Here is a 14,728-nt window from a genome sequence, read left to right as displayed (position 1 = left end):
TAGGATTTTTATGGTTTTACATCTTATGTTTAAGTCCTTAATCCATGTTGAGTTAATTTTTGTATAAGGTGTAAGGAAGGGGTCCAATTTCAGTTTTCTGCAAATGGCTAGTCAGTTTTCCCAACACCATTTATTAAATAGGGAATCCTTTCCCCATTGGTTGTTTTAGTCAGACTTGTCAAAGATCAGGTGGTTGTTGATGTGTGGTGTTATTTCTGAGGCCTCTGTTTTGTTCCATTGGTCTATATATCTGTTTTGGTGCCAGTACCATGCTGTTTTGGTTACCACAGCTTTGTCGTATAGTTTGAAGTCAGGTAGCATGATGCCTCCAGCTTTGTTCTTTTTGCTTAGGATTGCCTTGGCTATGCAGGCTCTTTTTTGGTTCCATATGAACTTTAAAGTAGTTTTTTCCAATTCTGTGAAGAAAGACAATGGTAGCTTTACGGGGATAGCACTGAATTTGTAAATTACTTTGGGCAGTATGGCTATTTTCACAATATTGATTCTTCCTATCCATGAGCATGGAATGTTTTTCCATTTATTTGTGTCCTTTCTTATTTCCTTGAACAATTGTTTGTAGTTCTCCTTGAAGAGGTCCTTCACATCCCCTGTAAGTTGTATTCCTAGGTATTTTACTCACTTTGCAGCAATTGTGAATGGGAGTTCACTCATAATTTCACTCTCTGTTTGTCTATTATTGGTGTATAGGAATGTTTGTGATTTTTGCGCATTGATTTTGTATCCTGAGACTTTGCTGAAGTTGCTTATCAGCTTATGGAGATTTTGGGCTGACACAATGGGGTTTTCTAAATATACAATCATGTCATCTGCAAACAGAGACAATTTGACTTTCTGTTTTCCTATTTGAATACTCTTTATTTCTTTCTCTTGCCTGCTTGTCCTGGCCAGAACTTCCAATACTATGTTGAATAGGAGTGGTGAGAGAGGGCATCCTTGTGCTGGTTTTCAAAGGGAATGCTTCAAATTTTTGCCCATTCAGTATGATATTGGCTGTGGGTTTGTCATAAATAGCTCTTATTATTTTGAGATACATTCCATCAAAACCTAGTTTATTGAGAGTTTTTAGCATGAAGGAGTGTTGAATTTTGTTGAAGGCCTTTTATGCGTTTATTGAGATAATCATGTGGTTTTTGTTATTGGTTCTGTTTATGTGACAGATTATGTTTATTGATTTGCATATGTTGAACCGGCCTTGCATTCCAGGTATGAAGCCGACTTGATCATGCTGGATAAACTTTTTGATGTGCTGCTGGATTCAGTTTGCCATATTTTATTGAGGATTTTCACATCAATGGGACATCAGGGATATTGGCCTGAAATTTTCTTTTTTGTTGTGTCTCTACCAGGTTTTGGTATCAGGATGATGCTGGCCTCATAAAATGAGTTAGGGAGGATTCCCTCTTTTTCTCTTGTTTGGAATAATTTCAGAAGGAATGGTACCAGTTCCTCTTTGTACCTCTGATAGAATTCGGCTGTGAATCCATCTGGTCCTGGACTTTTTTTGGTTGGTAGGCTATTAATTACTGCCTCAATTTCAGAACTTGTTCTTGGTCTATTCAGGGATTCGACTCCTCCCTGGTTTTGACTTGGGAGGGTGTGTGTGTGTCCAGGAATTTATCCATTTCTTCTAGGTTTTCTAGTTTATTTGTGTAGAGGCCTTTACAGTATTCTCTGATGGTAGTTTGTATTTATGTGGGATTAGTGGTGATATCCCCTTTTATCATTTTTTATTGCATCTATTTGATTCTTCTCTCTTTTCTTCTTTATTAGTCTGGCTAGTGGTCTATTTTGTTGATCGTTTCAAAAAACCAGCCCCTGGATTCATTGATTTTTTGAAGGGTTTTTCATGTCTCTATCACTTTCAATTATGCTCTGATCTTAGTTATTTCTTGTCTTCTGCTAGCTTTTGAATTTGTTTGCTCGTGCTTCTCTAGTTCTTTTAATTGTGATGGGAGGCTGTTGATTTTAGATCTTTCCTGCTTTCTCTTGTGGGCATTTAGTGCTATAAATTTCCCTCTACACAGTGCTTTAAATGTGTCCCAGAGATTCTGGTACATGGTTTCTGTGGGCCTGGAGTCTGGCCTGGCTGAGCTGGGTGCTCTGAGTCTCACCAAGCTGGCCGGGGGTGGAGTGGGGCAGTGTGGCTGGGGCTGCAATGTGGGGCTGGCTGGGCTGCAGTCTCATCAGAGGCTCAATTGGGGAAGGGGCTGCTTCCCAGGTAAAAGGCTTGTTGTCAGCTGTCGGTTCTTTGAGATTGTCAGTTTCAGCTTCCTACTGGCTGTTGGCTAGAGGCCACCTTAAGCTCCTAGCCATGTGGGCCTTCTTGACAGGGCCACTGACTTCCTGAAAGCTGGCATGGGAGAGATTGCTTCTTGGAAAATTGGGCTACAGTCTCACATACCATTAACGTGGAGGTGACCTCCCATCACCTTTGCCATATTCGAATGGCTGGAAGTGAGTCACAAGTCCCACCCACACTAAAGGGGAGGGAACAGCACAGGGCTGGGACAGTGGAGCCACTACAGAGCCTGTTGCCACACTTACTAAAGTTTACTACAAACCCTCGCTATCTCTGCACTGAAGAGGCCACAAAAAGTGACCAACCAGGTGGCAGTGAGCACCCTAAAAGTGGTTTCTCACTAAGGACGAAGGCTGTTGGAGAAATGACTGATTCCAGGCCAGGGCAGGAAATGTACAAGATGAGCCAGGAACATCTCACCTTCCAGGGAGCAGGGAAACCCTCAAAGACTGTTGGGGCCGTGTCAAAGGCATCAGAGCCAAGCTGAAGAGGCTCCCACTGGCCCAGGGAAGGGACAAGTTAGCATTAATAAGAATAATAACTACAGGGGATTGAAGCACACAGATATTTAAAAAGCTCCTAGATCCATATGATACTGATAATGATGACAATGAGAATCATTATAATCCCTCTGCAACCTCCAAAGGCTGTGGGGCCAGTGGGGCCCCTTCTCTCAGGAACTGATTCCTATGCCACATGCCCAGCCATGCTGGCATCCTCCTGGCCTTCAGAAAGCTCAGGAAGGAGAAGTGGTGCCCAGCCCTTCTCCGCACCGGGAACCCTGCCACCCTCCTTGACCCACGGAATGCCATGTTCCCAGGAGGCCTCAGGGGTCTCCTGGGTGCCAACTGTGGGATACAGGGGACTCGCTGGACTTCCTCAAACTCTAGCCTCCTTGTCTGTTACAAAACATACCCAAACAAAAGAAGGGATAAAGGAGAGGTTTGACTCTTCATCTCTTAGGCTTCGTGTGAGGTGGAGATGAGTGATGGGGCATGGCTCAGAGTGAGCTCCCTGACAGTGATGTGGTTTTCTGTTGTCCTTACATCAGGAGTGGGGCTTCCAAACTGTCAGATGTCAGGTGTGTGTACCCACACATTCCCTTGCACAAAGACACACGAGGAATGTGGAGGTAAAGAAAACCAAGAAGTCTCTTGATGCAGGACTTCTCAGAGCCTTTAGAAGGCAGGTATAGTGTGCAAATGCTTATATTCATCTACAAAGGCAGATGGAACCGCCTCTGCTCAGAGCATCTCTGATGCCATCTGGAGCTTGGGTTTAAGGGCCTTTGCATGGGACAGGTGGGGAGCCGCAGAAACAAACAACAGGGCAAGACCTAGAACCCTGAAGGGAGTTGTGGGTCTGGCCCGCAGCTGCCCGCCCTGGGGTTTTGAGGATGCATGGGAAGGCAGGCCTGATGTGAAACAGCATTCCTGGGCCCAGTCAAGACAGGACTCCTGTCAGGGCGGGTCCCATGCTGTTGACCCTGGCTGGCGGTGCTGGAGGCTGAGGGCAGCCAGGCCTGTTGGGCGGGAGTGGGCCTGTTTGTCGAGGACCCTGAGTTTGGCCCCAGCTCAGCTGCCTCTGACTGCAGGCAGCACACAGGTCTTCTGAACCTCAGACTCTGCCCTGCACGAAGGGCCCCAGCCAGGCTCTGTGGGGTGATGGGGAGTGCCACACATGTGAAGCCAGCCTTGGCCTCCATCTCACCTGAAGACACATGGGGGTGAAATGGCCACTGCTGGAAGCCCTGGGAGGATAAATGAGACAGCGCTCCGGGGCACTTAGAGCAGTCCCCACACAACACTCAAAAAGCAGCGGCTGTTATTGTGGGTGATTGTGAAAAGCCATGTTTCCTGAAAGACTTGTCAAAGCAGCCGGCTGGGTGGCCCTGCACCTGCGTTCCTGGGGTCAACTCACCTGTAGTGACCCCCAGAGCTGTGCCCCAAGAGCTGCGGGTGGAGGCAGCAAAGGTGGAGGTGGCTGAGTGGATGGAGATCCTCAGAGCCGTTGACATGTACTGACGGTCTCCTATGTGCATTCTCACATTGGTTCAATTCATTGCATCATGACCCTTTCAGGTGCGTGTGAGTGTCCCCACTTTACACATGAGAAAACTGAGGTTCAGGGGAGTGAGGCTCATTTACTCCCTGCCCTTTCTGACAGCTCAGGCCATGGTCTGACCATCTGCATAGCTGTCTGCATGCAAATGCACCTGCCCGGTGACTTGAGAACATTCTGGAGCTGGCAGCCTAGGACACCACTGGAGGCTACCCCTTTTCTGGAGGGAAGGGGCTGCAGGTCTGATCTGTGACTCCCTGAGTGTCTGTTGTTTCTGCAGAGGCAGGGATGAGTGTGGGGGCCAGAACACAGCTTGGTGGCTTGTGAGTTGGGGTCCTTGCGAGCAGTCATCTGAAGCAAGTGTGCTCAGTTCTGGGAAGAGGATCCTCTGTCCTTGCAGCTGGTGCTGACATCAGCATGGACCTCAGCACACAGCCCTCACCACGCCCAGCTGCAGGGCTGCAGGGACAGCAGGGTGTGACCATCAGAGCCCTGGCTGGGAAGGAGGTTGTGGTTGACCCAGAGTGCTAGGTCTGGGCTGGGTCTTGAGAGGCCCGCAGGGCCGGGCTCCTGCAGGGGGGCGTTTGTGCCATGTGGGTGTCGGTTGATGGAATCATGCAGCGCTCATGGTGGGCTGTCCTGTGCCAGTGGCCCTGCTGTGCCACTCTGTGAGAAGGGCAGGGACCTGAGTTGACTTGTGGCTTCCAAAACTACAGCCTCCACCAAGGGCGCCAGGAGGCCGCAGAGTAACATGATATCATTAACTACAATGATAGAAATAATAATGATGGGAGAAAGGTGTTTATAGTACTACTAGGCACCAGGCACTTCCTTAACATTGTATGACTTCCCTTTTCTCTTTAACAAAATTTATTTTAATTGACAGATACATATTGAACACACACGGTGTATAGCACGAAGTTTTGTATAGCATGAAGTATGTCTGTTTGCATAGTGAAACAGCTAAATCAAGCCAATGAACATCTACACTACCACACATCCTTACTGATGATGAGAACATTTAAGATTCTATGCAGCAATGTTCAAGCATGTGTACACTGTCACTAACTAGAGTCACCATGTTGTACAACAGATCTCCTGAACCAGCTGTGTCTTCACTGAATCCTTCATTTTACAGACAAGGAAACGGGCATGCGGAGAGCGAGGAGTTGCCAGAGTTATGCAAGGCTGGGGATCAGGCCCCGGAAGCATGGTCCTGGTTCCTGGGTCCTCAAGGCTGTCCCCATTGCGGGGCAGGGGCCACTCAGGCCCTCTGCTGGGCCCAGGCCGGGGACTGAGTGACCTGTGAACTCTGCCTGCAGATGCCAGCTTGCCAGTGGGGTGGGGGTGGCCTCTGGCTGTGACCTGCGTGTGCCGGGAGACACAGAAGGGCATCACTGATCCAGGACTGCCCACAAAATGTGCAGGGCAGGAGTGAGGTGGTCTCAGGAGTCTCATGTGTGCATGAGAGAGACTTTTTCTGTGCAAAAACAGTGTATGAAAGAAACACAAAACCCCCTGGGGTGGATTTCTAGAGAAGGGGAGGAGTCAGCGGGCGGTGGCGTTCACCACCTTTCTGTTCTATTTGCACTCGACTTCTAAAAGTCAGCGGTGGTTATCTGGCTACTGGGCTGGAAGATCTTTTTCTGTCTGTATTTCTCCATGAAGAATGCAATTCAATTTCTCCAGACTGTTGGGAGTGGAAGGAGAGCGTCGGCCACAGGGTGGCGCTGTGATCCCAGCCATGAGCACGGCCCGGCCTGAGCGTATTTCCCGGCTTTCTGCAGGCGCCAGCTTCTCTCTTCAGCTGTGAGACCGTGGCAGCGCCCCCGCCCCTGTGCCAGGACCTGCTCCAGTCCCCAGCCTGCCTCGGCCACCCTGCGCCCTTTCTGGGGAGATGCAATTTTGGGCATGAGACAGGGTCTCTAAACCGCAAAGCCTTCTGCGGTTTCAGTTATGAGTCCGTGGGGAAAATCCTGCAAATAAATCTTCCAGGCTTGGCAGGCCCCTCACCCACCCACCGGGCCTCTGGCGTGGAGAATCTCGGCGTTTGGGGGTTGGAGGGTTCCTCTTAACTCAGCTGCACGGGTCACAGCAAAGCTTAACCCTCGAGCCACCATCCCTTCCATCATTCTCAGACCTTCTGAGGCCAGGGATTGGGACCACGTGGTGGGGTTGCCTGTGGCCACCAGGTCTGGGATGCTAGCTGGGGGATCCGAGGGTGGGGCCTGGCATCCTGGAAGGCTCTTCCTTCACATGTCTGGAGTGGCGCTGGCTGCTGACTGGATTTCGGTGGGCTGGGGCGGGAACGCCTCCACGTGGCCTGCCCCGTGGCCACCTGGGCTTCCTCACAGCATGGTGGCCAGGCTGTGAGAATGAGTGTTCCCTGGGGCAGCAAGTGGAAGTCATCCTTTTTTATGACTTAGCCTCAAAAGTCACCTAGTATCACTTCTGCCAGAATTGCAGGCCCGCTCAGATTCAAGAGATGGGGAACCAAGCAGACCCCACCTCTTGGTGGGACAGTGTCAGGTCACATCACCAGAAAGCAGATGGGAGGGGAAGTACTGGTGTGGCACCTTTGGAACGTCATCTGCTCAAGTATGTCTAAAGAGAGTGAAAGTCTAAGCCTCCCGGGAGGGCTCTCGGTTCTTCACAGAAATGCCATTTCCAGCCTCTCTAACCCTCCCCATTCCCGATTTGCTGGCCACTGGCAACTTGCACACCTGATACCGACCTAGCCACAGAGCTGCTTCTCATCTGTGTCAGCTGCAGCTCCTCCATGCTGAAAAACAAAGCCAAGCAAAACTGGAGAACCCAACGGGAATGATTTTAAACAGGGGATTTCTGGAAACTGCTACCTGGATAATCTAGCAGTAAGCGAGCTTCATGAGCATGTGCAGAGGCTACCTCCTTCCGGCAATGCTGGGCACAGCTGGAGCAGTGGAGACTCTGGTCCTGCAGTGCCAGGTGCAGGAGGGGCTGGCCCATTCCAGCTCATGCAGCGATTCTTCTTGGCCGACTTTGGTTCAGTTGGTTTAGAGGTGGGCAGGGATGGAAGGTGGCTCAGTCAGAGTCGTGTGAAGGACTTATGTTCCATCACTGTGGGAGAAAAGTGTCTACCCCTCTCTCTGTCCCACTTTCCCTCCCATGGATATGTATGAAGCTGTGTGTAGCCCCCAAGCTGCTGACAGCCTTTTTGGTACACAGGGGCGGCCAGGCTGAGGAGAAGCTGAAAGGGGGTAATTGTAGAGACTCAGTCATGACAAACCCCTGGATCGAGCCCACCCTGAAGCTCACTTACTGCTAGATTTTCCAAGTAGGAGTTCCCATAAATCTCCTTACTGTTTAAGATTATCCAAGTTGAGTTTTCTATTTTTGCTTTCAGCATGGAGGGGCTGTAACTGACACAGATGAGAAGCAGCCCCGTGGCTGGGTCAGTATCAGGAGTGCAAGTTGCCAGTGGCCAGATCGTCAGGAATGGGGGAGGGTTACAGAGGCTGTAAATGATATTTACTGGAAGAACTGAGAGCCTTTCCCAGGTGATGGAAGCTAGGACTGAAGGGTAGAGCTGATGACAGGGGCTATTCATGGTCAGTTCTGAGCAGGCAGAGGTGGGGTTGGCCCTTGGAGGCAGATGAACCTGCCTTGCTGTGCCCAGCACTGTGGTGTTCACCCAGGGATGACTTCCAAGTCTGATGTGGCTTCCCTGCTACCTACAGTGGCCAGTAGAAAGACTAAGTTTGAATTTCAGATAAACAACACATAAATATTTAGTATAAGTATGTCCTGTATATTGCATAGGATGTGCTTACACTAAAAATCATTCATGATCTGAAATTCAAATTTAACTGGTTATCCTATATCTTTATCTGTGAAATCTGTCAGCCTACCTTTTGGTAGCCTGGATAACTTTATAGAAGGATGAAGTGGCTGGCTCTTTATGTAGGATTCTGCCGTGTGGAGTTGGGGAGCTCACAGCTTGGAGCCCTGGGGGGCCAGCCTGACCACCATGGCCAGCCTCTGGGTTCGGGCTTGGTCACCAGCATGGGGAGCACCTGGCATCAGCAGGACAGGACTCCTATTGCCTTTTGCGCCTTGGGTCCCTCACGGCTTGCAAGCACGAAGCCCTGATGTCACACTCAGCAGTGTGGGGTCCGCATTCTGGCCCTCACCGGTGGGCTCACTGGGGAGCCTCTCAGGGCTGGCTGCTGGCATGAAGCTCCTCCTGGGCATTTTGAAGGCTGCAGTGGCTTCTCCCTTGGACACCAGGTGGCAGTTGGGAGATAGCAGGTCTGTCTGCAGAGCTCTCGGTGCCTGCCTAAGTGTTGACTGAAGCCCAGGCTGGATCCAAAAAGGCTTGCCCCTGGAGGGGAGGACAGACATTGCTTAGACAGGGATGAACCTGTTTGTGGCATCTGCAGGGAGCTGGGAATGGAGTTGCTCACTTTGCCTGAGGCTGCTTGGTGGACTCAGGGCACCACTCAGGCCCCACAGTAGGACTCAGATACTCATCCCTCAGCTGCTGGGAGCTCAGTGCCTCTCTGGAGTTGCCCTTGGCAGAAAAGAGCCACTGCCACAAGGTCATGCCCTTCCTAAGGGTGGCCTGAATGCCGTGGCTCATGGCAGGACATCCGTGCAGGCCCATCACAGCCCTGGTTCCCACCACCCGCCTCTCCCAGGCTCCTGCTCACAGAGCGCCTTCTCCTTTGACCACTGGGTGCTCACCTGTAACAAGTGGGACGCATAGTCTCCATAGAAGGGGTATTTAAGTTGGGTTGTGATGATGGTGTAAGAGTTTTCTTGGAAGGGAAAGAGAGTGGTGAAAGCAGAGGGACGGCGTAAGCAGAGGGACGGCGTGAGCAGAGGCGTGGCCTGTGGCATGAGGTGCTCCTTGTTAGGGTGCTGAGGCGGCTCCCTGTGGCTGGAGCAGGGTCTGGGGGGTTCTGCTGCCCGTCAGACCTCATCATGCGGTCCCCCATGGGTCTCTGGTCACTCTTGGAGTTTCCTGACCCCAGAACGGTTTGCTCCAGGGGACGTAGTTGGTTCTGCAGTCATCAGCAGGGCCACATGTCCAATGGCTAACCCTGCAGACGGACATGTGACTTGTGTCCTGGCACTGAGAGAACCAAGGGCTGTCTGTGGATCTGGACTCTGTGTCTACTCTAAGACGACCCCACCCTGCCCTGCTGAGAGCACCTCCAGCTACAGCCCTCAGATAGGGTTTCATAGCCTAGAACTAGTAGCCTCTCCCCCAAGGACGGGACCTGGAACTCTGGGAAAGCCTTGGGAGAGGCTTAGACCTGAGGACAGGGGAGGGGAAGGAGCAGGGCAGAGAGCTGAAGCCTAAGGACAGGATGGGAAGGAGCAGGGCAGGGAGCTGAGGCCTGAGGATGGAGTGGGGAAGGTGCAGGGCAGAGAGCTGCTGACACGGGGGCCTGGTGGGGCCTCAGGGGAACACTGGGGGCTGGCAATGGCCGAGGGAGGCCACTCTCTCACCCTCTGCCTTCTTCATGTCTTTCTGACCAAAGCCGGGAAAGGTTCCCCACTTTTGAGAACTCACATGATGAGGTTTAGGCTCCATCTGGATGGTCCAAGCCAGTCTCCTGTCTCAAGGCACAGTCACAGGTTCCAGGGTCAGGAGGGCACCGCTGGGGGCCGCAGGGCTTATCAGGAAGGAGGAAGAAGCAGCCCCCTGTGCTGCCAGGGAGCTCAGGCCGGGCCCGTCCAGCCGTTTGTGTGTGTGTGTTGGGGGGTAGTGTTCCCAGACCAAACTGAAGGTTGGGCTGCTATTTCTGGCAGCCCAATAACAAGCTGTAGATGAACTGGGGAGGAAGACAGTTCTTTTTTCTGTAACTGGGTTTATGGAGAAGGCCTGGAAAATATCACCAGACCAACTCAAAGTTACAAAGTTTTCCGGAGCTTATATACCTTCTAAGCTATATGTCTATGTGTTAAGTGTGCATTCATCTAAAGACATAAGTGATTAACTTCTTCTAATCTATAACTGAGGTCTGAGTCCTGAAGCCCTTCCTGTGGAGTCTCAGCAAATTTACTTAATCTAGATGGGTCCAGGTGCTGGGGTGACTGCCCTCATCTAGTCTCCTGCTAAATCGTGGAGGTCTGGGGAGTTCCTTCAGACCCCAGTAAACTTGTTGGTGGAGGACTGGGGAGTTTCTTCAGACCCCCAGTAAAACTTGTTTAATCCTAAATACGTTCTGTTAAGAATTCTTTTGTTATCTTGTCATGCTTCAAGGCCCAGGAAAGGCTTGGGCAAAACTCTTGGTGGCTTTTGTTACATTCCAGCCTTTGTCTAAGGGCACTGGCTCTCTCGGCTTTTAGTATTTAACTTCACCACTCAGTCAGTGCTGACACAGTTGTTATGGAGGCCTGCGTTAGTGGGACCTGGCCTGCCGCAGTAGTGGGGCTGGTGAGGGCTCCGGGGCGTGCCCTGCAGCTCAGGCCAGTTACAGCCAGGTAACCTTCATCATCATTCCCCAGGAAAGATCATGTGCTAAGTCCCCCAGGACAGACCCTGAGACACAGGTTGCAGCGCAGGCAGGTGTCTCTGGGCGGGCATCCCAGAGAGAGATGAAATATACTAATAGGTGATAGCCAGAGCACGCAGGACAGGAGAACTCGGACCCGTAGCCTGTAGCACCAGCCCGGGAAGCCAGATCACTACTGCCCACAGGCTTGGCCAGTAACTGCCAGTTTCCCTCATCCTTCTTCAATTGAGGATCAGCCAGAGAAGGAAGCCAGACATGCTCCACTGACCAGTCACAGGGGCCACCCCAGTCCTAGCAGCCCCTCCTGCTTGCCCAACAGCCACTTCCACTGGGGCACCTCTGAAGCCCCCATCTTTCCTCTGTGAGGCTTTCCCACGCCTGCCTGCATGCAGGTCCCCGCCCGGTGGTGCTGCCTCCCGCTGCTGCATGCCTTGAGCCCCTAGGCTCCTTTGGATGCTCTTGGTCTGTTTCTGTGCCAGGGCACATGGCGGGAGGGCGGGCTGTGGGCCGGGCAGGATCATGAGCCATCTGAACAGGGAGGGCTAAGAGCAGCTGTGGCTGTGGACACTGGGGCTCAGGCTCCCTGGGGGACTCATACCGGCCACGGGAGGGGAGGTGGGTGCTGGGCTCAAGGTGGAGGGAAGCAGCCCTGGCCTGTGCCTCCGGCGTGCAAGAGCAGGCAGAGACGGTGCTGGCGGTGGCCCCTGGGTCCGTGGGCTGGAGCCCAGAAAGGCACTGGGATGTGGGTGGGGTCCCAGGGGCTTTCTGGCTCTTCCAGTGCTGCTCATCAGAACAGCCAGCAAACCTGGGAACATGCAGCCAGTGTTCCTCAAGGACACAAACAACTCATTCTTCTCCACAAAAAACTCCGTAAAATATTTGAAGAAATTTATTCTGTGCCAAATATAAGGACCAAAGACCCATGACACAGCCCCAGGAGGTCCTCAGAACATGTGCCCAGGGTGATTGGGCTGCAGCTTGTGTTTTTTTTTTTTTTTTTTTTTTTTTTTTTGAGTTTTAGGGAGCTGTAAGACATCAACTAATACATAGAAGGTGTACATTGGTTCAGTCCACAAAGGCGGGGCAACACAAAGAGGAGGAGGCTTCCAGGTCACAGGTGGATGGGCAATTGGCTGAAAGAGTTATTATCTAAAGACCTGGAATCAGTAGAAGGGAATGTATGGGCTAAGATGGGGGATTGTGGAGAGCAGGATTTATCATGAAGACGAAGCCTCCAGGTAGCGGCTCCAGAGCTCTTATCAGACCTGAAAAGGTGCCAGGCTCTTAGTTAATTCTCTCCTGCATCAGGGAAGAGACCTGGAAAGGAAAGAGATTCTCTACAGAATGTGGATTCTCCCCACGAGAGACAGCTTTGCAGGGACGTTTCAAAACATGTCAAAGAAAGATATTTTAGGGTAAAATACTTGGATTTCTTTCAGGGCCTGCTGCCTGTCATGTGAGGCTATACTAGAGTTAGGTTGGAATTCGGTGTCTCATTGCTACAGAGTCTTGCCCTATTTTGATGTGAATTCTGGTCAGCTGTGCCTGGATTCAAATGGGAGGAGGAAATAATGAGGCATGTCTGGCCCCCACTTCCCATCATGGCCAGAATTAGATGTTCAGATTTATGTTGGAATGTCCTTGGCCGAGAGGAGGGGTCCGTCAGTCAGTTGGGGGACTTAGAATTTTATTTCAGGTGTCATTCTGTAGATCAGATCATAGAGCTTGGGAATGAGCATTTCACAGGCTCCCTGGGTACCCAGGTAGAACCTTGTGCATGGCGTCTCCACGGGGTTCACAGGCAGGCGACCCGGCTGAGGCTCCTGCCCCGCCTCAACCGCTTTCTCTCCAGGACCTCCCTCCTGTTTCTCCCAGCATGAGTGCTGATGTAAATTTATGGAGATGGCATTTCTGCCTCAATCCCCTTCTGCTCTGACGACCCATTATGACTGCGTAATTAAGCTCCCGTGGATCTTCCCCACAGGCATCTGTAGCTCCCAGGCGTCATTCATCTGCCCAGTGCTGACATGGAACTGAGGATAAATGTATTTCACTGGCTTTTGCTCTGTCATTAACTTCTGTAGCTCTTGTGTAAATTTCCAGGTTGCAATTTCTGCATAGGTCTTTCTTGAGCAAACCCCCCTTTGTGTGGACGAGTTTAGGGTTGATTTCTCCTCTTCCCTCACCCTTGACCCATCCTTGCTGACCTTGCTTAGTCTCCGGGAGGCTCTGCCCTAGGTGTTTTTGGCTGGCTTGGATTTGCAGATCATTCCTTGTGGTTGGCGTTGGTGTCAGTTACCATCTGATGTGGGAGAACCGCAATCCAGGATTGGAAGGGATCTCACTCAGTTCTTCATTTGATTTCTTCCTGCGACATTTTTTTATAAAGGTTTTTAAACTTTTCCAGGAAAGCTTGATGAATTGCTCAGTGAACACTCACGTGCCCACACGCTACATTTCACAGTGAACTCTTTCTTCTTTTATCCTGTATCTATCCATTTATCCATCCATGAATTTGATTATTGTTTTGGCACTTTTCAAACTACACTACAGTGAATGTTAAATTCCCAGGACCCCCCTGCCCAATGCCTGTTTGATCTCTGTTCAAGAGATGGAGAGCACAGGGCTGGGCCCATGCCCAGGGCTTCTTGTGCAGCGGACTCTCCAGCCTCTCTCACCAGCTCCCGGGGGAGGCTGGTGCTGCCCACCCAGGGCCCCACCTGGAGAATTGCTGGTCTAAGCTTACACAGTTTCCTGGGGAAACAGTTGTCTCTAAAATAGCCAGAAGGTCTAGAGTGGTAGCCAGAGTCCTACGCATCCTGTCTAAGGATACCTGTCTTACTCTTGGGGCAGCCACACCAGCCCCTCTGCAGGTGGCCTCAGGCACGCTGGCTGCTAGCCAGGGGCAGGTGCCTCCCTGGAGCAGGTTGCTTGTATTTAGTGCATGGCTCCCTCTCAGGTGGGGTCTTCTCAGGGGCTGGCCAGGCCATAGAGTAGCCTCTGTGACTCTCTCCATTCCCACGTGTCACTAGCTCTGCTGAGCACCTGGGGCTGGGGTCCTGGCCAAGTCCCCAGAGAGTGATGTCACCATTAGAACTGGATGAACCGTAGCATCCAGCAACCCATCTTTGCCCAGTTTATTTCCTCACTGCCCAAAGCTAAAATGTTCTGGTAAAAGAAAAACGTGTGCCTGGACAATACCGTTACCTCTTTCTGCAGGCTGGGGAATGCTGAATTTCACCCTCTGCTCTTGCAAATTAAGTAATTAAAGAAAGAGTAAGCTTGCGCTAATTGTAGATACTTATTGCTGCTGATGAAGATGTCCCGGCGGGGACGAGTGTGGTTTTCATTAATTTCTCCATGCTTTGGGGTTTGACTTGAACTCAAAGGCCTTCCTTGAGTGAACCCTTGTAAAATCTTTAATTAACTCTTGCCGGTGTCAATATGTTTTATTACCTTCCGCAGCCCACAGCCTCCCCTGGTGTTCAATTTACTTGGATGCTCCTGGGCTGGCAGGACGCAGGCTGGCGCTGTGCTCTGCTGCGGGGTGGATTAAGTTGCTTTATGTGTTCTGGCTAGAGGACAATTCCTCTCCATTAGAAATGATGATGGCCACTTTTCCACGGGGGGCACCCAAGGTTGCAGTGAGAACTTACTGCATCAGAAACAAAAGGGCTGAGCTTGGAAACAAGACCTTGGCCATCAAGGGCATGCATAGATGTGGCCTCTGAAGATTCATGCTCGGGTCCAGACCATTGCTTGTAAGTGGCGGGGTGCGGATCAGAGATGTTGCCCTACAGAAGTCAGGCAAGGGGCTCGCCCCAGGCTCCAGATGGGCACA

Source organism: Trachypithecus francoisi, unplaced genomic scaffold, assembly GCF_009764315.1.
Source record: "Trachypithecus francoisi isolate TF-2019V2 unplaced genomic scaffold, Tfra_2.0 Lachesis_group21, whole genome shotgun sequence".
NCBI classification, from domain to species: Eukaryota; Metazoa; Chordata; class Mammalia; order Primates; family Cercopithecidae; genus Trachypithecus; species Trachypithecus francoisi.
The sequence above is the reverse complement of the archived record's forward strand: the minus strand, read 5'-3'. Positions refer to the sequence as shown.